Genomic DNA, 25,809 nt, shown 5'->3' with positions numbered 1-25,809 from the left:
AGAGTTGAAGACAGGCTTCCTTTTCCTAAGGAAACCAGAAAATCTTTTTCCACATAAAAATGTTTAGGTGATGATGATGGGGGAAATAAACCAAAAGCTATGCAAGATCTGAGTTTCATGCTTGCCTACTTTTCTCTGAAAATTCGAGCTTTTGATCAGAAAATTCAGCAATGTGATTGCTGAGGTTTGCATTTTGCAATGTTTCATATCTTCAGTCCTCTATTTTTGGGCATGATCTCTAGCTGACTCTTCATTCATTAAGACTCTTAAAATGAAAGTCATCCCTTTCTGCGGAAGAGATCACAGTAAATGCATTCCCACTGAGGAAACTGATGGCCTGGTATCACCAGGCAAGAACCTTCATTACAGTGAAGTTTTCAAGATTGGATTTGGAGTTAGGGTGTATATATATAATATTTATTTTTCTTCCTGAATGAATAGCATTGCTTGATTTTTGAGAGGGCTGCAGTATAAGGAGGCAGAAACTGAGAATTTTCACTGAAAACTCAGTTTGAAAGTTATCTCCTCCTCAAGCCCCAAACCCGTGGAAAACATTCATTAAGATCTGGATTTGTTCTAGTTAGTCTAGCTGAGCTTTACTTTGAATTTTCTGTAACGTAACAGTGCAAAAACTTTGAAGAGTCTCCAATCCGCCTGCATACTTGCTTTGTATAAGCTTATCAAAGAATGTGCTCTAATGTTCCCACTCATACTTTGCTTGTGGAGAAGTAGTCCTATAGTTCCCACTGGGAACTGAGTAGCAGCTAATGGCAACCATGGCTCCTTCTAACTCAAGTATGTTGAAGATGCTGTAGTACTACTGGCAAAGCATCCTCAGGAAGTGCAGGGCCTTCTTTAGAGAGTTGAGAAAATGCATGAATGCATGTTGTTCAGAGATAGGAAACAGTACGCTCTTTTATTTATTTTTTTTAAGACTGTATTTACTGATTGTCTTTGCTTCCTCTCCATGCCACAACCTCAGTTTAAGATACCTCCCTGGGTATTATAAAGTAATGAAATGCTATGGTGTGATGGTTTGTTGTTGTGTCCACACCCCCATCTCTCCAAGAATACATATATTTGAACCAATATCTAGTTTCTCTTTGGTGATAACTGCCTGAGAAGTAACTGACACAAGTTATAACTACCTGTCAAAGCACAGGTCCTTGCAACTTAGATTTTAAAATTTTTGTCCTGTAGCTTGCAGAAGTTGGTGGTGACTTTTGATAGTCCATTGGGCTAATTAGGCATAATTCTCAAAATGGGGGAAAGGATTTGTTGAGGATTTGAAACTCTGAATAAGTGAAAAAATGTAAGGGAAAAAATGTCCTAGAGAGGCAGACAGAGAAGCCTCTACTGAACATTCAAAACCTCTGTTGCAAGAATCATGATCAAATATAACTTTAGTAGTTAGGTGAAGAAGTAACTCTACATGCATCTTAAAGTTGTGTGATTTAAGATACTGGTTGGATCTAGATATATTAAAAGCAGCTACTAATTTGAAAGAGGACAGTAGCACAGCCACAAAATCTCTCTAGATTTACATCTACACATCTCTAAATATAACACTAGCATATATCACTAAATGTTAAAACTGCTCTAAAAGATTGCCCCAGAAATCCTTCACTCTTGTTGTTGTTTTGTTTTGGGTATCAGCTTAGGAAACGTCTAAGCCAATTAAAAACATGCCATGGTTAAATCTGTCCAAAGCCATGAGTATCATAGATAAATATCTTGCTGTAGAGCTGAAACCAAGTGAATCATGATTTTAAAAAATAAAATAGAAAATAAACAAGCTTCTCAGAAGAAAATGTAGCTGAGAGGAGGAAAAAAATAAGTAAAATTGTCAACTTTAAACAGCTGTTGGAGACCATCATGGTGTTAATATTCTCTGTTGGTTGTTAGGAGGTATATTCTGGAACTATTTAATAAAGTATGCTAGATGCTAAAGAGGAAAGTGACCCTGAAATCCGTGTGTTATCCATGGAGATCACTTATTTTAGGGCTATCTTTAACGTTGTAGAATGTGGTAAAGAGAAAATACAAAAGCAGAGTTGGAAATTAAAGGAAAAGAAGATGAAACAAAGAAGAGTTGGAGCTCCAAGGGACAGGCACTGCAGCATCTTAAAAGATGGGAATAGCAGAAGAAGGTCATTGATTTAGCAATGGCTTTAAAAAGAAAAAAGTGAAGTAGAAAAAGCAGGAAAGGAAAGATTGCATAAAGGAAGCTGAGAAAGCACTAAAATATGTGAAAAAGATTCAGTTAGAATAAATTCCTGAAGAAGCCGCTGAATGGTTTGAGAATGAATCAATATTTTTCTCTAAAATTCTGCTGAGATTAACTTTGGCTAAAATGTAACAATTATTTTTTGCAGGGGGGAGGTTAATAGATGGACCCAGAGAGTTTCTTGACTTTTACGCCTGTACAGAATCTTTTTTTTTTTTTTTTTTTTTTTTAATTTTTGTTTGTTGAAGGCATTAAAAAGAAAAAAAAAAAACTCTGGCAGTTTTTCCATTTCCTTTGGCTTTCATGTCTAAAGAAATATTCAGACTGGGAGAGGGGAAGGGAAACTAAGCCAGGTGGCAAGTCTATTCATCACCTAGTCAGTGGTGGAAAATATTGAATAATCAAATGAAAGCGTCTTAAAATAACATGAATGCAGAGAAAAAAAAATCCTGCCAAAGGAAGGAATCTGTGTTAAAGAAATCTTGCAGTTTCCTTGTCCAGTCCTAGTAAGACTTCAGCATTCAGTGGAAGGCAATGTATGTGTCATCTACAGCTATAATTTTTAATACACTAAAAATAGTGTAATTAGAGACTCTTAAATACTTTATCTGAAAGGTATTAAGTTTGAATACTTTTATGAAAACCTCTTGTGTGTGTATTCTTGTGATCATGCCTGTATACTATAGGCCAAAGTCTCTTTTTTTTCCTCAAGAAGTAGTAATCTTTCCCCCATTCTTGTAAATAACAATATTTTTTTGTAAATTATTCAGTAACTTCCTAGTGTTAGGTCAGAGGTTGGACTAGATGATCTTGGAGGTCTCTTCCAACATCGATGATTCTGTGATTCTGCGAACTTGTGAGGTGGTGTGGTAGCTCTATCAATTTAAGGATGTAAGCTAAAACAAGAAGGAAAAAAAAAGATCTGTGAAAGAAAGAAACTTCAAATTGTGAACTGAAACCATTGACACATAGCTACAAATCTTCATCAGCCTTGACAAATAAAGGGGACATGGTTAACTTTTTTTTTTTTTTTTTTTTTTTTTTACATATGCAACTAAATTTATGATTTGGTAATAATGAATTTTTATATATGCCCTGATCTTAATAGCTAGTCACCTTAATCACAACTGTGCAGGAAATGGGAGCTACTATAGCACTACTTAAAAATTGGTTGACTGATTATGTAAGCATTCATGCAAAAGTAAAACTTATAAAGAATTAAACTAATATTTATGTGTCGATAAGCTAACAATGGCCCCAGCAAATGCTTCTAGGCTCCAAGCAGTTATCTTAAAGACTGGATTTATCTACATTCTGCTGTAGATGAGAGAGGGTTTTAAGGTACAAGTTCTTCAATTTAGAGAAGGCACAGCCTAGAAATTGCTGTTGTAAACATGTAAATACTGCTGAAATCCTGTATTAATTAGGTCCAGACTTACTGAGACCTTAAGACTTTGTTTATTATTTAGGGCCTAAAATGCAAAATATTTTAATTGGTTGGTCAGGGTAGAGATACATGAGAAGAAATGAAGAACTTAAAAGTCTTGAAAGAAATGGAAAGGAAATATTTTTGAATGACAGATTTGAGTTTATCTATCTAAAGAAAAGGAAAAAAATAATTTACCATCTCTGCCCCTTCATAAATAGAAGATGCTGACCAAATTGTATTGCCAAAATAATCACTAATAGTTTGTCAAGCACATGCAGAAATAATGTCCTGTTAGCATTTATCAGTTGTGCAGATGCCATTCATCAGCCAACACCATTTGCAAACAAATAAGCATAATTGATTTTTTAAAATCCCAACTGCTTTAATTCAAAGCATGTTCGTTTTGCATAGCAGAAACTACGTTGAAGATTTTTCTGTGCATATGAGCTCTTGGGAACACAAACTGTCCTTGACACGTTTGTATGAGCCCTGCTTGATGACCGTGTTCATGGGCAGTGTTCTAGTGCCAAGATCAGTGATGTACTAGAAATTCTTTAACAAACTTTAAAAGAAATAAGGGAATGAACTATCTTTAAAGACATTAGTTCCAGTGTAAAAATGTTGGTGTGGCCAGTTCCAGTGTAAAAATGGTTGGTAATCAAAGAGATTATGAACAGACTTCAGTCAAATGTTCTTGACTGTTTTTAAGTTCTATTGCTGTATTTGTGTTCTGAATCTGGAGTTCAGCAGTTGAAACTGGGCTTGAACTCAAATGGTTTAATCAATTTAATTGTTTTATACCAGATACCTCTTTTGAAATCTCTCTCCTTTAGCAAGGTTAGGTGGCTATCTCTTCAACCACCTGAGGGTCTTAGAAAAGTCTGAGATATATCCAAAATGTGTTTTTGAATTGGATGCCTTTCTTAATGAAAAACAGAGCATTATCTGGAACAACCAATATGAGAAATTAGATTTCTACATACATAGGGAGAGATCTGTAATTCCTGTAGTACATTTGGTGTCTTTGTAGACAGGAATGCAGCATTTCACAGCATTAGAAAGTAGGCATGAAAGAACATTTTAGGTGATGAAGGAAAAAGCTAAGAGCTTTCTTGTCCCAGACTTTGTGGGTTTGGATCCTGGCACAATTGTATTTCATGGAATTAGTGGGAAATGGTTTGAAATAGGCTGTCATTTTCAACATGACTTATGCATAGCAGTATGTTATATATATAAGTTGTTTGGAACTAATGCAGCAAATTTTATTTTGTGGCTCAATAAACAATATTCTGAACATTGAATGTGATCTTCTGGAAGTGGTATACCTTGATTCTGCTTCTGCCATTTACTAATAAGTAGTCTCTGTGCCTCCTTTCTTAACAGCTTACATCTTGCATTTATTTAGACAGAAAGTATCATTAGTTAGTGTTCCTTCTAGCTATGAACACGTGACACACAGCACAACGAAAAAAATTGCCACACCTCAAATACAAATATAAAAATTATGAAAATACTCAATTTAACTCTGCTAGCTTAAAAGCCTCTTTTTCTAGAAACCCACAGGACTCCTAGGCCTACCTGGGCAGTTTCAGTCCATAAGCTGCAGTCTTTATTGCTGTAATGTAGCAGTGACATGAAAAGAGACAATTTGACAAGTTATCACAGCTCTTTGGGGTGAAAAATCCAGCAGGCTATTTTTTTTATTATTATTATTATTTTATTTTTTTTTTAAACTGAGTTTCCAAGGAGACAAAATGGATTCAATGAGATGGATTGTAAAATGGAACAGTCTTGATAGAATTGCATCTTTATATGCTTAATACTTACCTAAACAATGCTTGGAGGCTGAGAGTAAATCTGATAAACTCAAGTTAAACACTACCGTCTGACCCTTACTTGAACTTCAAGGTCAGATCTGTCACAACATGGTTGGTTTATCCTCTTGGGTCTAAGATGCTCTGTAGTAAACAGAGTATTTTTATGTCCTGGAGAGCTTAGATTACGAGTGAAAACATTTTTTTGAGTGGGGCAAGCTTGCTCAATGCAGCCTAAACTATGTGGCTAAAGTTGCTGTTAGCATTTTGGAAAGTCACTGTAGTTCCGTATGTTAAATGAACCCCTGTTTGAACTGCAGGGCCAGGGTCAGCATGATGTAGTTGAATTAACTCTTATGTCTAAGATGCTCTGGTAGTAAACAGTATTCTTGTCCTGGAAAGGTTAAGCCTAGCCACTGCTATTTTTGGTTACAGTTCAGTAACTCTTGTGACAGGAAACACAGTTAATAATCATTCCCTGTTAAGATTGGTAGTGCTGACAATATTGCACACCTCTATGAGACCTTTCTCAGCCTACAAAGGAGAGCCCACATCTAGGTAACCATTTCCTGCATGTAGGTTGTGCCATGCCATCGGTCGTTCATGTAGCCCTCTTTTGTACCTTTCTTAGCTCTACTGCTTCTGTTTTAGAAAGGAAAAATCAAAAGGCATGTGTTTTCTAGTGTAATTGCAAAGTACAGTCATTCTAGTAGTACCACAATGCAATAGCATTACGCTGTTAATTTTTTTTTTCTTATTAGAATATAGTTTTAAAAAATAAACAGTTGTTCAGACTACTGAGCTTAAATTTCAGTGAAGCCCTTTGCCTGAATTTTAGCATGATCCTGTGCTTGAAAAATTTTGTGGGGTGAAATGCTAATTTGGAGGATGTATTCGAAAATAATCTATGCCTCAAAAGTTCAAAAGCCTTGCTAAATGAGAGAAAGGGAGTGGGAAGGCAGAGGCTATGGAGGTGACAACGTTGTGGGAAAGTGGAGTGGTTATAGCTACAGGAAACAACAGAGAAAACAGAGGTGTGTGTGTGTGAATGAGAGTGTGGAAGAGGAAAATGAGATTGTAAAGGAAGGAAGGGAAGAGCAGAGCTAGAAGCACTGACCTTGAGAGGTAATGAGGCCTAGGAAGGAAGCCCATGGAGGGAAACATTGGCGAACCTGTGGCATGAACAGAAAGAAAGAACAGGTACAAGCTGCAGCGAGAAACACAAAGAAAGGGAGACCTGGAAAATGAAAGATACCTAGCAAGTGAGAATTGGGCATGGGGAAGCAATAAACAGAACTTAATGGAATATTCTTCAAAGTAAGCTTGAACTTTATGAAAGGGTATTAAATATTAAGAAATCAACTCTATTATATATTTTTCATTTATTTAAGACAGGCAGTTAACTCTTCTGCATCTATATCCCAACTTGCAGAAAAGATTCAATGGCAACACAACTGTTTCTTCAGTGATACCTGCACATCTGATTCTAGGCTTGGGAACCTGTCTGTAGAAATATTTATACAACGCGTTGTGGAAATCCAGTCTCATTGACATATTTATCACACAAGAAAAACTTAATGACCTTGAAAAAAGCTGATGTTTTCCTCAGCATGTCTGTTTTGTTGCTGTTGTTTTTGTTTGCTTGTTTGTTTTTGTTGTTGTTGTTTGTTTTTAATTAATAACACAGTTTTATGGAATCAGCCAAGAAACTTGAAGTATATCATTAAGTCTTCTATCAGTAAGCACTCTTTACAAGGGAAAATGAACAAGACGTACTTGCTATCTAGATGTAGGCAGTGCTTGGGACAGCATGAAAGAATAACCATTTTGTCTGTAGGTAAGAATATTAGTCTGTGTGTGCTGGTAATCTCAGTGTTGTCATTACTTCTCAGATTAGCTGTAGCTGTTCATTGCTATTCTTGCCTGTTTATTATAGTAGGGGAAGAGAAGAGCCTAAAAATTCTTCACATGAGTACTGCAGGTGATGATACTGGTATCAGTCTTTTTTCAGCTTTTCTAGAAACAGGGAAAGCAGCATAGATAATTAAGAAAGGCAACACGATAGCAGTCTGTAACTACACAGTTGTTTTATATTCAATTTAACTATATACCAAAGATGGAAAGTGTGTTTTATGCTATACACCTCCCAAAAGTGAGCCATTTGTGTAATCTTCAAAGACTACTAAGTGTTGGAAAAGTGAATAGTAAGGGCTTAAGCAACAGGATGTAACTGTGATACTTTCACAGCCCATTATGCTGTTGCAACTGATACAACAAACTTTCCTCCACACAATAAAATTATGAGTTTTGTACCCCCAAATTCACAGAATCGCAGCATGGCTGAGGTTGGCAGGGACCTCCGCAGGTCATCTGGTCTAAGCCCCTGCTCGAGCAGTGCCATGTGGTTGCCCAGGACCAGAAAATGTGGAAGAGAGCTATGTTCTCAGAAATCAGTCCGAGTAGCAACTAGAAGGATACATACAGACTAAGTCTGTGCTAAAGGGTTTTGTGTTGAGGGCAAATTGCACTTCCTCTGAAGCTGATAACTATTTAGGAAGCATTTCAAGATAAGGAGGACTGGATATAACTTTGTAGTTTGACATTGGATATTATAAGAATTCATAGTAGAACTTCTAAAGTTTTTCTCCTTCAATATCAACTTACGTGTATCCCCCTCCTTGCTCCATTTAAAGTGACAAATATTTCATGATTTCAGTGTTTAATTCCAAGAGGGACATGTAATCTCCCTCTTATACCTGCTAACAGGAACAGCACATACATTTCATGTGATAGAGGTGGTGGAGAGCTGATCAGCAGCTTTTGTGTTCTAGGAGTCTCTGCAGCCCTGGTTATGCTCCATTTTGGAATGAGTGAGACTTTTGAAAGGACTTGTGTGGACTTCCTTTAGCTTTCTAGAAAGTGATAGGGTGTACCTGAATTGGGTTAACAGGGCTCTCCCTTTAGGTGGTTTAAGGATAGGCAACTCCAGAGAAGAGATCGTCTCATATAGAAGGAAAAGTTCTCACCTTTGAGAAGTTCTCATTTCTGCTATTTATTTATTTACTTACTATGCAGATTTAGTAATTCTACGTTGTGTGTTCATATCCTGATCTGGCAATAGGAATAAATTTTAAGAAATTATCTAATGCAGAGTGTACTTAAATCACAGTACTATCATAGATCAGTATTCCTATTTGATGATAGGAAACATGACAGTACTTGCTTCTAGGAAATCTGTACATAAGATTTCTATAATTTATCTAAAATCTTTGTCCTCAGAGAGATGCAACAACTTCAGTGCAATAGCTGCTGAAAATTCCTTCAGTGTTATCATCTATTCTCTGTGACTACAATGTATGATAACAATGCATTTTAAGAAACACCTTCTGAAAATTTTTCAAAGTGATTCCAATATAAATCTTATAAGCCAGGTTCAGAGATTAAAATCATTTTTCATATACAGCCACTAACCTCTTATTTTGACCAAAAAACTTATTTGGTTTCTATTCTTCCCTAAAACTGGAAAATAGGTAAACATGTTGGATTATGTCCATAATGAAATGACACATGTATTGCAAGCTCTCAATAAGATTCTGTGATTTTTATTTTTTATTTTTTTTTTTATTTTTTTTATTTGCAGATATCCTGTTTTCCTCTTGGTTTACAAAGAAAACTCAGTGTTGAGGGAACTGAAGACTGGGATGTGCTGGGCTAATATAAATTTAACCGAAGCCAAGAATGCCCCTGGTTTGGCTCTGAAAAGAGTACTAAGCAGCCAAGGACATTTGGATAGCCAAATCCAATCCAGGACGGTGAGCTTCCTATCTTGTGCTGCATATGGCAATAACTACATACATAAATTTTATTCTGTCTGTCCTATCCTTATATCATTTTTTTTTGACAGAAGATAGTCTGCTTTCTGCTAAGTGTCAGAGAAGGGGGACAATAACTTCACGTGTATACAAACTGTATATTCTTCTATTCTTCTTTTCTAGAAACAGCTATATTATATTTTTTTTTCCCACTGGTTCCCTGCTTTTTAGCCAGAATTAACTGTATGGCTCCAGTTTGTCCTGGTCAGGATGTGGGAAGAGCTAAATCCAACATACAGACTGACCTAAAAAAGTTGTATTGGCACTAAGAGGGGGAGTTAATAGGTAATTTATTTTGCAACCTAAGTAGAAACGGGAGGGGGAGGGGGGGCTGACTTTAAAATTTCATCTGACTTTTTGAGGTTATATTCTGTAAGATGCTACAGTTATAGTCTCTATCACTTTAGGGAATTCTTTAGGTATCTAGAGTGGAATAAAATGCTTTAGTCTGAACATAAATAAGGTGCCCCAAGTGGTATAATTCTTTAATTTAGCTCATGCTGTTTTCTTGAAGCTAAATACATTCATGTGGAATCAAGTATTTAGCTTACTTGTAGATATTCCTGTTTTATGTTTTCACCAAACTGCTTATCCCATCTAGTTTAAATTATTATTTCATCTTGTTTTCTAGAAGATCCATTTGCAGTTAGTAATTTAAATCTTTCTTTTCTCCTCTTCCACATTTTTCTGTTCTTGGTTGCTGTTATGCCTGAATTAAAAACATCTGAATTAAAAATGTTGAGGTTTTGATAACAAGTCTGTCTCTCATTTATTTTTCTTGTAAAATGCCACAGCATCCTTTTTATACTTAGCATCCAAGGAAGGTTCAGATGTGTTGAAAGTTTTCACTAGAAACTATTTTTATAGAAAATGTTTTGATCAAAAAGGTTTTTTTTGTTTTGTTTTGTTTTGTTTGTTTGTTTGTTTTCCCACTTGAAGCTTTTACTTCCTTTGGAAAATCAGCTTTTCCCTACACCTCTGAAGGGGAGCGTAAACTGCATCTTTAGTTTGTCCCTGAGACTGAAAACTTAAAAAAAATATGTATTTTTACTAATTACATATGTAGTTACTATACTGCTCTGATTGCATGTATTTTGCCAGCAAGTCCCGATGGAGAGAAAAGGTGTCCCATCCCCCCCACCCCTCCCCACTTCCACAAAAAAAGGGAGAAATAGGGGTGTATATGAGATGAAAAAACTATACAACGATAGCATGTATTAACAGAAAAACATTCTTCACTCAGCTGCAGAAAAAAGGCAGAAATTTTGCGTGTTATTATGTACTAGGAAGAAAATTCCTTGTTACCAAAACAAGGTATGACTGAAGGAAAATGAATGCTAGTGCAGTAGTCTAGCCAAGGATCCCCTCCTTCCGTTTTCACGTCTTGCCAATCCTAACTAACCTGCTTAAAAACATGGACAAGAGTGTAGACTAGGGAAAGAGCTTATGATAAGTCCAGCATTACCACTTGAAAATGGAATTTGCAGATGAGTAACCTCAAGCTCTTGATACAATTTGCATTGGTAAGGTTGGAAATTCAAGTTAGCACAAATGCTCTTCAAGCAGGAGCAGTTGCTATTGCAAAAAAGAAATGGATAAAAACAGGTGTGAATGGTAGACTTGTGGGAGAATTTGCAATTTGTTTACTGAATATCACGTGCTTAAAATCAAAGGGAAATTGTTTTTCAAAACTTGCCTAATTTCTGATTCAGTTGTAGCCACTTAATGCTTCTGAAAGCCTTGTTATCAATGTAGGACTCTGTGTTTTCACAAGTTTGCTGTAATTCTACTATTGGACTGGAATGCAAGTGCAGGATTAATGTTTTTGCATCTGCTGGGATAACTTACCTGCAGCTTGAACTTTACAGATCAGAAGTGGTGTGTAATTAGAATATTTATTATATAATGAAGGAATTCTAAGCACGGATACTTGTTCAGGAAAAAAACAAACAAACAAAAATACGCTATATTTGGGAGGATCATCTGCTCATATCACATATATTCCTTTGAGTTCATACTGAACTTCTGTGGAACTGCAGAACCAGAAAGCACTTGTGGTTCTGCCAAGGAGTAACTGTGTGAATATCCACTGGAATTTCCAGTAAGCATTAGCGTAAATTACTAAACTCTACATTAAAGGCAGGAATTAGGTGATGTGCAGTGTAGTTGTGGCCCTCTACTCCTTTCTACATGTCTTAATGAATCACGCTGTCACTGAAATCAGGAGCTGAGCTACTTCACTGGTAATCTGTGCTTGGCATCATCTGATAAATAACTGATTCCTAGTTATGCAACATGAAATACCTTTGCTTTCTCAATAGGATAATTGCATAATAATACATGCTCGTTAATAAACATTAACAGTAGTGGAAAAACAATTGAACTAATTTCCTTTTTCTTGTTTATAAAGCTAGACTTATCAGTTTGTAGGCATATTCTACATTCTGCCTTTGAATTTTATAAATGACACTGTATTTTTTGTAAACAAAAGAAAAAAGCATCTATCTTGCTTAAAACTTCTTGAGCCGTGACCACATAGGAATACGGGGTCGGCTCTCACGGTTTTGGGACTCTGCATGGTTCTGTGTAGTGTAGGCTTGGGTCCTCAGTAAAATCATCTCTATGTTGGTTTTGTTCACATTCAAGTCAGCCAGGCAAATAGCTTCTGCCATTTGACTTCTTAGAGGCAGAGCCAAACTGCTTTCAATTAGCTCTCTCCCCTTCTTGTCCACCCACCCCAAGCCTCCTGGAGACCAGAAATGGGGTAGCAAGTAATTTTCAAACAGCACAGTGTCAAATTGATTCCAGGTTCTGCAGCCATGTTGCAAACTACCTTTTGCCATGAACTTCTTGTAAAATAATCTGTATATTTATTTTCTGTCTTTGCTACTTCTACGTTTTGAAACAAAAGGTTGGCAAGTTCCTGTTCAAGTAGAAGGGCAGGAAAGAGGATTTTTAACTCTGGAAAAATGTGTGCTTTCATAACAACTCATAGCTTGAGCTCTGGAAACAAACTACCTCATTTGTCATCTCAAGTGTACATTTTGAGCTGTTCACAGGGGTGTCTGCGTAGGCAGTCATGGAATTGCTTTGAACAGGAGCTGTAGAACTGTCATGCAGTGATAAGAAATGCAAGTTACATAGTTTTCAGTATGCTTATGCACATCTGTGTGCCTTGTATATGCATGCAAAGTAAACATGAGTGAACTGAAGTAATAAGGACCAACTGTGAGATTTTATGATAGATACGCTTGACACATGTAAATGCTTTGTCCAACAATCATAGCAATTGCCATGGAATAACAGGCAATGAGTAGAAAGCAGTTTTGTGGTAAATGCAGCCCACAATGGTTTGACAAAAAGTCATAGTAAGAAATTGATTTAATGTCAGAAAATTTCTCTATTGTAAGAAATTCCTGAACTGTCAGGAAGGGTGTTACCACTATTTTAAAAATAATAAAAAATAAAAAATAAAAAAAATAAAAAAGCCAAAACAAAACAAACAAACAAACAAAATGAATACTCCATTTTTTCCCCCTTGCTTTCCTTTGTATATTCTTTTATGTCCTTTTACCACGTGCATGAGGAACCAAGTGTATGGACTTGTGTACTCCTGGATGATTAATCTTACTCATTGGTATATTTAAAATTACAGTTTTCAGAGTAGGTTTTTCAAAAGTAAACTTTCAGTGAAGAATTGCCTCTGAGAACCCTGTCAATGGGCTAACCTGCATAGGACATATACCAGTACATAAGGCAAATGCAGCCTGCGTGTCTAGATTTCTATTTGCGATTTTCTGATTTCATGGAGGAGCTCCAGAGGATCTGCATATTTAGCTTCCTTAGGCTTTGGTGAAAATTCCTGTTGTAAGAAAAAAAAAAAAAAAAAAAAAAAAGGTAAGCAGAGAAGAGATGGGAGGTGTTGGAATCTTTTTCTTCCAAACTTCCAAAGTTGTGGCTAGTAAAAGTAAAAAGTCCACCTTGTTTTTTTTTGTTCTGACAGAAAGCAACAAGAACTTACAAAAATATCTATTAATAATTTCAAAATATATAGAAATATCTTTTTCATTTAAGGGACCTCTGTGTGTGCACCACAGGTTAACAGCAGACTTTGAAGCTGAGGTTTGGCATTGGTCAAATTGCCCTGCAGAGACTGCAGAACTGGGAAGGGCTGGGGGACTGTACGATGTGAAATGGCTGATATCCCTTCTTTGCAGAGTGCCCTGTGCAAGTTTCTGCTCTGAGCTGGCTCTGTGCTTGACTTTGGAGGGGAATAATGTGAAGGGAGAGGAAGAAAGAGGAGCTTTCTCTTTGCTTTTATCTTTCTGTGTAGTTCTGCAAGCAAGTGAAGATGTCTTTCCCTAAATGCTTTGACCTGCTGTTTCAGTGGTTTATAATTTATCGCATACCATTTTAAAATCTAAAGCCAGAAAGCATATAAACCCTCATATAAAGGGTTAGACTTCATGTAACTGAGTATAATTCAAGGCTGACCATATTTTTCACTAAGTGTTTCTTAAACTAATAGATTTCTCTGGTTGTTATTTCTTATAATAGGGCTAAGCAAATGTAGGGTTATGAAAAAAGAGTGAGATGCTTTTATGCTTTCTAGCTCCATTTGAACTCTATACTGATGAACTGCAAAAACAAAATAATAAGTTATGTTTTGATGATGAAAGTAAAAATCTGTTATAGGAATGTATATTTTTGTTAATTTTTATGTATTTTGAAGAGCAAGAGAAAAACCTGTCTTTTAGATGTTAAGTAGGTGACACACAGCTTTTTTTTTTTTTTTCCTTTTCTTGCAGTGCTATGTGTTAAAAATGAATATATTAGCTTTTGTTTGTGCTAAGTGGAAATTAAAAACTGACACACCTTTATTCTGACTATGCTTTTACTGCCAGTTGTAACCACTCAAAGTAATAGTCTAATAAATAATGTTGTCTGCCAAGGAGCTAGCTTATGTGGAGTTTTCTGAACCACTCCCCAGTACACTGAGCAACTCCCAACTCCTTAAACTTCTGCTATCTGTTTGCTGACAGTTGGAAAAAAAATAAACTTCTGCCCTCACATTCTCACTATAATTCTTCTCAAGGTTGCAATACTAAATCTTTCACAGGTCTAATTTGGCAGACCTGAGTTTTGGGGTGTCATTTTGGGTATTGATCTTCTCAATAAGACATAGAGGAAGAAAGCTGGTATTATGCCCCCTTCTCTAGTATATTAGATGTGTATATATATATATGTATGTATTTGTGTATATATATTATATATTATATGTAAATTTCATATTATATAAGCATGTAGAGATATTGTCTCCCCTACACCAGCACTTAGTGTCTGTATGACCTTTTTTCCATTTACATTAATGATGTCTCAAAAATTATCGTCCACATATAGAACAAAAATTAATAATTGGTTATTTTGAAGTGACTGTTCTCTGCAAATTCCTGTGCCACGTTGGATGTAGTTGTGGTAGAGAGAGATCAGAGTGCAGTGAGACTGTGAAAAATGTTTCATTTGCGAAATTTGTTGTAGTGCTTAAGGAATCATAGTTTCATAATGGTATGCATGTTGTGCATATGTAGAAAGGGAACAAACCTCAAATAGAGGATACCTGTAACTACCATCAAGTACAGCAAATGTTTAATGTCTGTACAAACCTGAAACTGAAACAAACCATGGAAACTACAGATGTGTTATTCACCTATGCCACTTCTGACTAGCCACTTATGAAAAACTGAGCAACTTAGCCAAAATTCTGTAGCATATTCACATAATGTTACTATTGTAGGCAAATATAAGAAGCTTCCTGCCCACAACGTTCCTGGATAATAAGATGGCCTCCAAACTACTCTGCAAATTTGAACCAGTTGCTGCAAGACTATGAAAGCCCTAAGGCAGAGACCAAGTTTTAAATGAGCAATTTATTACTCTTGTGTGAATCCAGTTGATTCAGTCAAACCCTGTATATAGCTGCTACCTGCCTCATCTGGAGAAGAATATCAGGTTATCTGTATCCTGTAATAGCTCATCCATCATCAGTAGAAATAGATTTAACAAGACAGGAAAAAACAATTCATCTTTGACTAGTACATACATATGCATGGAAGGGGAGAAGGAAGTTTTGAACAAGATTCTCTTTCCATCAGCTGGGGAAACACACAGCTGCTTTCTATCAAAAATGGCTTTATCGTTGGTGTTTTGGAAATACCTGCATTGCATATGTAGCCCAGTAACCGGTAGAAACTACCATTTGCTATAGCGTTTAGTCTGTTTAAAACCTCAGTTCTCCTCCTAGGGGAAGCACATTTGTATGTATTTCTCTGGGGTATGTAAATAACCTAAGGTGCTAATATAGGGCCTTTGCTCAGGAAAAGTGAACATTCTGTGACTGACTGGCAGTGGTGCACATGGCCAGTGAAATATTTTTATGCTGTAATTTTTTGATAACATAGTACTAATCCTAAATTACTAAATACAGAGAATGCAACAGCTGACATCCAGAAAATACAAACTGCAGTAAATATGTGCTGGATTGCAAAGACAAGACAAAGCAAAGTTCCTTCAACTATGGAAAATCTTAATGAGAGAAGACATGTTTGCCTAACTGAGACTATTCCATTTCAGACTCAATAGGGTTACATCAGCTGAAATGTCATGCATCCAGTCCAAAGTTAGCAAGGTCATCTTCCTTCTACTTTTCCCAAAATTGCAGTGACTAAAGTATGTTATTGTTTCAAACTATTAACTAATGTCTAATGATTGTATTGTGTGTGATAAGGAATACTCCTCTTGATTAATAATAATCTGATTATCTAACCTGTACTCACCTTGGTAGTCCCTCAGAAGAAATTGTTTCAGGAGAGTGACTCAAATGTGAATTGCATGTTCCCAAACTGAGCCTTGTTTTACCAAATGTAATCTCTATTACAGCCTATGTGAATTGAAATACTGAGTAAGACTTAATCTCCTTAGGGTTTTGTAGTGATGCTGTATCCTTGAGGGTTTTTTTGGGTTTCACTAAATAATACAGTTTTACACACTGGCTGCAAATTAGGGTGCAGTATGAAGATGATCCTACAATCTAGAAAGAACTACTTTGTGCTGAGTTACCTTCCTCAACTAATATGAAATGATCTCAGACATTTAAAACTAATTATGGTATAGTTCAACTCAAATATTTTGGGGAGATACAGCAAGTCTTGTAGGACATCTGTTCTCCTTAAGCTCCTTAAACTGTTTATGATATTGATGCTTGATTTGCAAAGCCACAAACAAAAATGGCTAGAGATGCAGCTTTATTTTTTTTTCTTTGTTTCTTTAAGGCCTTTCAGCTAGTTGCATTGCAAAGAAAGTGACTTGCTGCTTATGTGTCTGGAGAATGATATGCAGTTTGGGGTCTGCCCCTCAAAGAAAATGCATGATCATTTAGGGTGAGGGTAAATAAGGCGGAGATATATCAACACAGTGATAAGGAAAAACAGATGTAGAGAAGAGCAGCACTTAAGGCTAAATTTACAAGCTGTTCATTACTGACATGCAGACAACTGTCATTGCTGTGAAAGTACCCTACTGGGTTCAGCAGCATGGGCAGAGTGCTTTGAGTTGATCTGGGAGCATGTGGAATAAATCATGCTGCTGCCATGTTGTTTGGTCCTCTTGCGGTTGGAAGATCACTACCATTGCAGGCATCTCCATAAACAGAGCACTTTTCCCAGTTTCTGAGAAGCAGCATGCACTGATACAGAATTCCTGCCTGTTGCTCATTTTTAGTGAGCACAGCGAACAGGGTTGAAATTGTTAAGTCCAGTTTACTCTCAGAAACACAATTTATAATGTACAAACTGTTGTAACTCCACTATGAAAGCATGTACATTCTTCCAGACAGTTTTTGGAAAAGTGTCGTAAGACAAATTCTTCTTCTCTTTAGAAATGTATTTCTAGCCTCTCCATACGCATGGGCAGTCTTTACTTATTTCTTCTTGCACCATTATTGTTACTTATGTTTTCCCTTTCTATATTGTCCCTCTCCCCACAATGAATTTACAGGTGGTAATCCTATCCCTTCCATGTTTTTATTTCACTAGCTTTAGCATGCCAAGCTCTCTAAGCCTCTACTATGAAATTCTGTTGCTTCCTGGATGATCATCAACTCTCTCTCTCTCTCTAAAATAATCCCATTCTGAAACAATCTCTCAAATATGACTGACAATTATTGTGTTTATTTACACAATACATGAGCCTCATGTATGTATTATAAACTGATGACATTTTCTGTCTCTATTATGAAACACTAAGGTCCTTGAGTTTCCCTTGTCTGTAATATTGATATTCATAGATTCCCTGTCATAAATGCTTTTTAATACTGCCGAATAATGAGATAGCAGTAGATGTTTTTAAATCTTGATGTTTACCTGTAACCCCATCATCTTGAATTCTGAGCTCCTGAGGTCAATCTACTCCTATTCTGTGTCAACCAGTTATTTGTCTATGTAGCCTCTACCCTCCTGTATGTTATTAATATCTTCTAATTTTGCATTGGTGACATATTTTGATGGTACTTTCCCAATCTTTGGGACGGAGACCTTTAGAAAATTTAGAAGATCAAGGAACTCCACCAGTGGTACCTTCATTACTTTTTCTTCATGCGTCCACGTTTTCCTCTCATTTTGGTCTTGTTCTAAAGCTGGCATATGGTCAAGGTTAAGCAATTCAAATCACTTCTCCCCTTCTCAAAGTATGGGTATTGCATTTTTAATTCTCTAGCCCTTTTGTGCCGCTGTTGGTTTGAAAGACTTATAATAGAATCATAGGATATCCGAAGTTGGAAAGAAAGCACAAGGATCATGGAGACCAACTCCTGGCTCTATAGATGACCCCCCGAAAATCAAACCCCATGTCTGAGAGCATTGTCCAAACAGTTCTTGAAGTCTGGTAGGCTGTGACCACACTCTGGGTACAGAACCTTTCCCTAACCCCCAGCCTGACCCTCCCCTGTCCCAGCTCCACGCCGTTCCCTTGGGTCCTGTCGCTGTCCCCAGAGAGCAGAGCTCAGCGCCTGCCCCTCCGCTCCCCTCGTGAGGGAGCTGCAGGCCGCCATGAGGCCTCCCCTCAGCCTGCTCTGCTCTGGGCTGAGCAAACCAAGGGGCCTCAGCTGCTCTTCATATGTCTTCCCCTCTAGGCCCTTCACCATTTTGTAGCCCTCCTTTGGAGGCTCTCTAATAGTATTATGTCCTTTTTATCTTGTGGCACCCCAAACTATACATAGTACTTAAGGTGAGGCAGCACCAGCACTGGGTAGAGCAGGACAACCCCTTCCCTCTTGGCTGCCAGGATACGCTGTTGACTCATATTCAACTTGCTGTGAACCAGAACCCTCATATCCCTTTCTACAGGGCTGCTCTCTAGTCAGGGTTACCTTGTCCCAGGTGCAGAATCCAGCACTTCTTGTTAGATTTTATGGTCAGTGATCGCCCAGCCCTCTAATTTGTCAAGATCTCTCTTCAAGGCCTCTATACCCTTGAGGAAGTTAACAGCTCCTCCTCATTTAGTATCATCTGAAAATACTTGATACAAATCTGTCCTATTGGACCTGTCATTTCACAAACTGATTTTCAGAAGTCCTCCCTACCCAGACTCTGGCAGAATTACACATATTTGGATTACATAAACTGTTTTACTAGTTCTGCATGTAATAAATCTGTACATTGTAAAAGCCTGGAGGTGATGCAGATACGCGAGGTATTTTTCTCTGACCCCCTTATGGCCACAGTTGTTTTTATCATTCGTCTAAAAATGGAGAAGGTCACAATAGGAAAAGGAGGGATGTAGGCTTTTTCTTAGCTATCGTATGAAACTTCAGTTGGATGGAAGAAAAGGGACATCTCTGAGAGGGTGTTAGGGGTAGTTTTTGTGAACAGAATAACATGAAGAAGCAAAGGACAATGGTAATTGGACATTTCCTGCTACCAGCATGTTTGAGCCTTTTTATATCTGACCTGTTTGTGCTCTTTATGTATATACATTTAAATTATATTCCAAAGGGGGCTTTCCCTTCTTTTATATATATATGTGTATATATATATATATTTGGATCTGTATTTTTGACACTTTTTTTTTTTTTTTGTATTACTTGTTCTAGAAATAAAATCAGGCATATGTAAATCTAATTTCCAAGTTCTATGCTTTGTTATATATTCTTCCACAACCATATCATCAATGCTTTTAATTTTGATGATGAAGTCTCATTTTTGCATTCCACTTTATTTTGATTTATTTTACAAAGATTTTCAGCTTTGCCTTTTGGCTATTTGCTGAATTTAAGAAGATGGCTGAGCTATGAAATACTGCTATAACATATGCAGTAGCTTAGCTGTAGTCTTCAACTTTTGTTTATGTTTTTTCTTTGGAGATGCAAACCCTTCCCTCAGTGAATGGAGATTTCCACTCTAGTCTGTTTCTCTACTTTTACAAGTGGTGAAGTGTGGTTTATTTTTGCTTTAAGGTGGAGGGGGCGAGGGTTGAAAGATAAGAAAGCTGTGTTGTAGCATACTGGTTCCAAAAATGATAAAATGTGAAAAATAACAGGCTTGTTCCAGGGCCATGCAATCAAAATAGATTTTGCACTGGAGATATAAAAAGGGACTGTGCAAAACATTCCTGAAATAATTTATGCTGAGTTCAAGTTGAAAGCCAGAGATATAATAGTATATTATGAGTTCTTTTGGCTTTCTGTTTTTAAATCAACAAAATTATCTCAACTTTTGCACTCCACTCAGCGCAGTGATTCCTTCAGTATTTTACAGTTAGAGCTATGGGCCTACCAGTCTTGCAAATGTCTCTTTCTGAAAATTGTTTTTGCTTTTATTGTTTTTTTAGTGCCATCTACCTAGCTTCTATGAGAGTGTTATGCTATGGCTTATTAGTATTCATGGAATGAGTAATCAGCTTCATCAATTATGTATTTTTCACTGTTTTATGGGCAGTCTTGGTGTCACACAAAGAGAAGCATTCATATGACTCTTTGCTTGACAACTGATGTTTTTCTGGTTGTACTTATGTCAACTACTTGTGCTACCTACCTGTTGGTAACCCAGCGGAGACACTTTGGATCAAAAAACTTGTTGCTATCCTTTGTGCCTGCACTTTTATTTTCTGCATTAAATCCGGAAGTGCTTAATGTTGTAAAGCTGTTCTATCAAACTCTAGTAATTAAAATACTGTGAATTCTTATTTTCAAATGCATTTAAAAGAGAGAGAGAGAGAGAGAGAGAGAAATCATTAGGTCTCTTCATTCTCTTATAGCCTCTTCAAAAAAACTGCTCATAATCCAGGTCAGTTTTCTAAATGAGATGCCCTTTATCAGTTTTTTTTTTTTTTTTTTTTTTTTTTTTTTTCCCTCAACTTAACAAGATAATTTTCACAGTTGATATGCTTCTTATTCAGAATCATAACTTCCCAAATACACTAAATTTCATCTCTAATCTACTGTATAAAAGAACAATCTCTGAATTAGTTTTGGCTGCTGCGCTAACAAAGAAAAGCATGTGTGCCTTATTATTGACAAAGGCTTTCTTTACCAGTCATCACTGTGAACAGTCTGCCTGGGTATGAAATGTTGAGGAACAGCATGCACAAGGCTAATCCTTTGTCACTGAAAGAGTCTGTAGAAGGTTTCAAACAACTGATACTGAAGATAGGACTGAAAACCTTAGGAACAGCATAGATCCATAGGAGACAAAACTTGATTTTCTTGCTTCAAGCTATAAGTGGATTTGCATGGGGACTCCATTACATGGGGCAGACTAGGGCCTTTGTTCATTTGCCACCATGAATTCTTCTATTGTCTTTCGGTATAATATATTATTTTATATACATGGATGAAAATAAAGCAGAGTAATGTGTTTTAAAAAATCTGAAATTAATGTCTACGTGTTTTTGTAAGGCTAGACACACCAATAAAATTGTACAGAATCAGGAGTTCTTGTTGTAACCTGTGATGAATTGGTAAAACCAAAAGAATTTACAGTACCTATGTCTTAATATAGCTTTTCTTTCATAAATTCAGAGGGCTTAAGAAAGTGGGGTTTTATTATTATTCCTTGTTCCACAGATAAAAAAAAAAAAATAGAAGCACAAAGCATACAATCATGTTGATACCACTAAGGAGGTAAAATAAAAGTGTATATGCATGTCCATCCATAAAGTAGGATCAAGCTGACATGCGGGAAAAACTGAAAGTGTGTATCAAGCAAAATGCTAGTACTAAGCTTTGACTAGCAGTCAGATAACTACTTTATTTTTAAACTATACGTCCCTTACAGTCCAAAAATCACAAAATCAAATCTGTATCTTTATATTTTAAAAGATTACATATAGGCATTTATCCAAGCATTTTATATATATATTTATATATATAATAAGTATAAAAAAATATACTTATATATAAATATTAAGAAGCTTGGCTTATTCCCACCCTGTTGAATAATAGAAGATTTATAATTCCTGTTTTGTCTTGTTTTAATACGTTATTAATTCTTTCATGTCAGGATGAATCAATATTTCTTGATATGATGTGCCAACCTGAAGTGCATTGGTACAAACTTGAACTAAAAATGGATTAGTGTCATAGGACTGAAGTTTAAAAGTCTGCTTGACTCTGATAATACTCATAAAAACATTTTCTGTTTAGGCCTGGCCCACAAGCTTGCATGACTTGCAAAAAAATCTCAAAAATTATATCTGTTTTTGGGGGACTTGTACAGATACTTTCTATTCCTGATACATCAGTCAGTGATTTAAGAATGTGTTTTTGTATCTGCCATTATTAGAATGGAATTCCAGAACTATTTTGTTAAGCTTTAACTCTGTTTCAGTCAGGAAAGCATAAAAACTAGAAACACTTTTCTTATAAAGTGCTCATTTGATGGTGTGAGGACAGAGTCAAATTAGTACTGTATGTTAAATTACAGAACTGAACAAATAATTTTTTATAAAATAAGAGTGTAGTAAGTTGTCCTTTCACCTCTGTTCTGTCCATCTGCTTTAAAAATATAGGGCTCCTGTTTCAAGTAGGAGGAATGCGTGAGAAGTGCTGAGGGATGGAGGGAGAGAGAGAGGGGAAGGGTGAAACTTTGCTTTCCTTAGCCTCCATTCTTCCAGGACAGTGGACACAGTAAATGCTGTTAAGAAGATGTCTCTATTGCTTGGAGCTAGGAAAATAAGAAGAGAAAAATAGTAGCGAGAGCTGCAGTGTGTTCTCTGAATTTCTGCAGCCTTACATCACTGTAAATTGTTCTTTGCTATGGGATACATGTAATAATTTCTTCAATATATTTTAACACTTCCTGCATGTTCTGAAGTTTACTGAGAAAAATCAGTAATTGTGATAGTGATCAATATTGTATTCATGTCTAGGTTGCTCAGCCAGAACAACTGCTTTGCATTCAAACACTAAGAAAATTACATTTGTTTCAGAGATCTAAAACTACTGTGTAGCCTTTAACTTTGATCAGCAAATCACGAGCATTAACAGGGAGTGTGCTTTGTATGTTGTTCAGTAGTTAGGAGCAGTGTGTTGCTGGTCTCTGTACTGGCATGAATAGCTTTTTAGGTTACAACTATGCTAATAAACAGTGCCATGGCAGTGGCACTGGGAGGGAAAAGGTGTCATCGGTTGCTGCTCTTTGGTAAATGAAGGACTGCTTATAGCCTGGGTGAAGTACTCCTCTAAAATTATCCTGGGCAAAGTTTGGGTATTGTAATGGGCAAGACTGCATGTTGAAATCTTGGTTTGGAGTCTGAAAGGTTTTGTTGTATGTGTGTGGCCTGACAAAGCCAGTTGGCCTCAGGGAAAGAAAATGGGCTCTGGCACAGCTAAATTCACTAATATAGATATAACCATAGGGTAAAAGCCTATCAGAACTTCTCCTAAGGCTGAATATTTTCATATTGTGAAGATATTTATTCTCCTTCCTCCCTCTACGTGATCATTTTCCTCATTGCTTGTGTATATATATATATATATATTTTTTTTTCTTTTGCAGCTAATTATTCATTTTAAACTCTGCTTGGTCAGGAGAATACACAGGAGAGCTCTGTGGCTAGAAGGGCCTTGAACATGAGCTAACTGAACATGTACAAAAACAGCTGCCAAAGGCTTCAGATAACAAATCTAAATTCCCATAGTAATAAAACTTAAAATTTCAGAATAGCGTGCAAGGCAATTATTTTAAAGCATGGTATTTCAGTTAGACTTTCTGTTCTGTCACTTAAATTTAGAGCCTGGTGCTAAACCCACTGAGATAGTTAGGAGTTTTGCTAGTGCTCTCAGCTGGGGCTAGGCTTGGCTTCCAAATGCATGCACATCTAGGGCAAAAGCATTACAGTCAAGTGGAAATTACATTTTCCACTCAAAATAATTTCTCTGTTCTGAAAGTTCAGGCCCTAAAATGTCCCAGAATGGGAACTTCAATGAGTTATAAAAGCCGAGTTATAGAAGTTATGTGTGAAATTGCATATGTTATGTTAACATGTAATATGAAAGCTGTGGAAGAAATGTGCAAAGCCAGCAGCAGATATTTAATTTTATTTTTCTTTTCCATGAATTATATACTATGCATAAGTATTGGAGATCAAACTTGGAATAATCAGTCTTCTTTTATATTCACTGCCTGCTACTCAGGCTGGGTTTTCTTCAAGGCCTGTGCTTCTCAAAGATGAAATTACTATTTTTTTCAGTTCTGTCTGCATAACAGAATATTTTGCATCTTTAACAAATAGTGGTTTTATAGCATGCCAATGAGGATTTGTATTGCGTGCCATGAGAGGCCCATGAGGTATTTGAAAGGACTTGACTATTGGGACCTTCTGCAAGACTGACCCAAGCACGGGGCACAAAGGAGGCATAGTCTAGCACCAGATCCTGCCTTGAGTAGTACAAACCATCTTACCAGGTCCCAGATATCAGGAATCTGCACTGAAGCTCACTTCCAGGTTGTCTTCTTGATACTTGCTCTAGAAGGAAGGTTTAGAGAAAAGTAGCATGATATGTAGTATAAGCAGATGGGGGCTTGAAGGTGAATGAGGGACTTTTCTGATGGTGTCATGTGTAGTCTGTAGAGGTCAAAGGGATTCCGAATCAGCCCTCAGCTATTAACCTAATATGAGGTTGTGTGGGACTTTTTCTTAAATATACATTTGGGCTCTCTTAAAGAAGGCATAATACAAGAGTATTTGTGTGTCTGTGCCTTCGTGTTTATGTACAGGAAGGAGGGGTAGAGATTGAAATCTGATCTTGGAAAAACTTTTGTGCTACAACCCCAAGTGTAGGCTGGTTGAACTCTAAATAGGGAGACCAAGTAAGTGATTATTAGTGTGTTAATATTGAGCTGGGGCTGTCAGTGCTTATTTAAGATTGAGAGGTGTTGGTGACTTGAGAATGTGCAAGTTAAAATTACTGGGCTGAGTTCATTCTACATTTATTTTTATTGAGTTACAGAGTTTAATTATGCTACAGTAGGGGATAATTTAACTTGTCTGAAAACAAAACAAAACAAAAGTTAACTTACTGCCAAATTCACATACTTACAATACTCTGGGTTAGATTGAACTAGAGCTGTACTTTAGAAAGTAAAAAATGGTATTTCACTTTGCAAGTATATAATTTTTAGGACACGAGGGTAGGTAGAAGGATAGTAAGGTAAGAGCAGTTAGAATGAATTAAACTGTTTATTTATTTATTTATTTATTTGAGAAGACTGAGAGGGGATCTTATTAGTGTGTATAAATATCTGAAGGGAGGGTGTCAGGAGGATAAGGCCAGACTCTCTTCAGTGGTGCCCAGCAACAGGACGAGAAGCACCGGGCACAAACTGAAGCACAGGAGGTTCCAGATGAATATGAGAGGGCACTTCTGTACTGTGAGGGTGACAGAGCACTGGGACAGGCTGCCCAAACAGGCTGTGGAGTCTCCTTCTCTGGAGATATTCAGAACCCAGCTGGGCGTGATAGTGTGCAACGTGCTCTAGGTGATCCTGATTGGCAGGGGGGTTATCTCCAGCAGTCCCTTCCAACCTCAACCATTCTGTGTGATTGCTTATTGATACTTAAATTGTACACTGGATTTGTTGCATAGCATCCTTACAAAAGCATAACATAATTATTCCGTATTACATTATTAAAACCTTCATATTTTTTTATTTTTAAAGAAATGCTGCCTGCTTCTTCCCTGTCTTCGGACACCTTCCCTTTAAGTTTATGCAGCCATCCTTCGCATAAGAATAGGAGGTTGCTTCATACAAACAGTGGAGGAATAAGATTTAATGAATAGCAGGAAAGTGTTCTTCGTGTTTGTTTATTTGTTTGTTTTAAAAGCACATTCCATGTATTTTCATGGAAAGACCTAACTTTTGTAAAGAAATGTCTGAACTTTTTTTTTTTTTTTAAAAAAAAGATTGTTGTAAT

The 25,809-nt window shown here is 36.7% G+C and overlaps 1 long non-coding RNA gene across 12 annotated transcripts in view; it reads left to right on the top strand.

Annotated features, from left to right (window-relative positions):
- Positions 1–25,809, top strand: part of LOC118164310 — a 370,599-nt gene that overhangs the window by 75,594 nt on the left and 269,196 nt on the right. For all 12 annotated transcript variants that reach the window (XR_004749429.1, XR_004749432.1, XR_004749431.1 and 9 more), the window contains exon 2: positions 9,111–9,282. This is a non-coding gene — a long non-coding RNA (uncharacterized LOC118164310). The remainder of the gene's footprint in view (positions 1–9,110; positions 9,283–25,809) is intronic.

The sequence above is a fragment of the Oxyura jamaicensis genome, chromosome 3 (assembly GCF_011077185.1).
Source record: "Oxyura jamaicensis isolate SHBP4307 breed ruddy duck chromosome 3, BPBGC_Ojam_1.0, whole genome shotgun sequence".
NCBI classification, from domain to species: Eukaryota; Metazoa; Chordata; class Aves; order Anseriformes; family Anatidae; genus Oxyura; species Oxyura jamaicensis.
The sequence above is the reverse complement of the archived record's forward strand: the minus strand, read 5'-3'. Positions and strand labels throughout refer to the sequence as shown.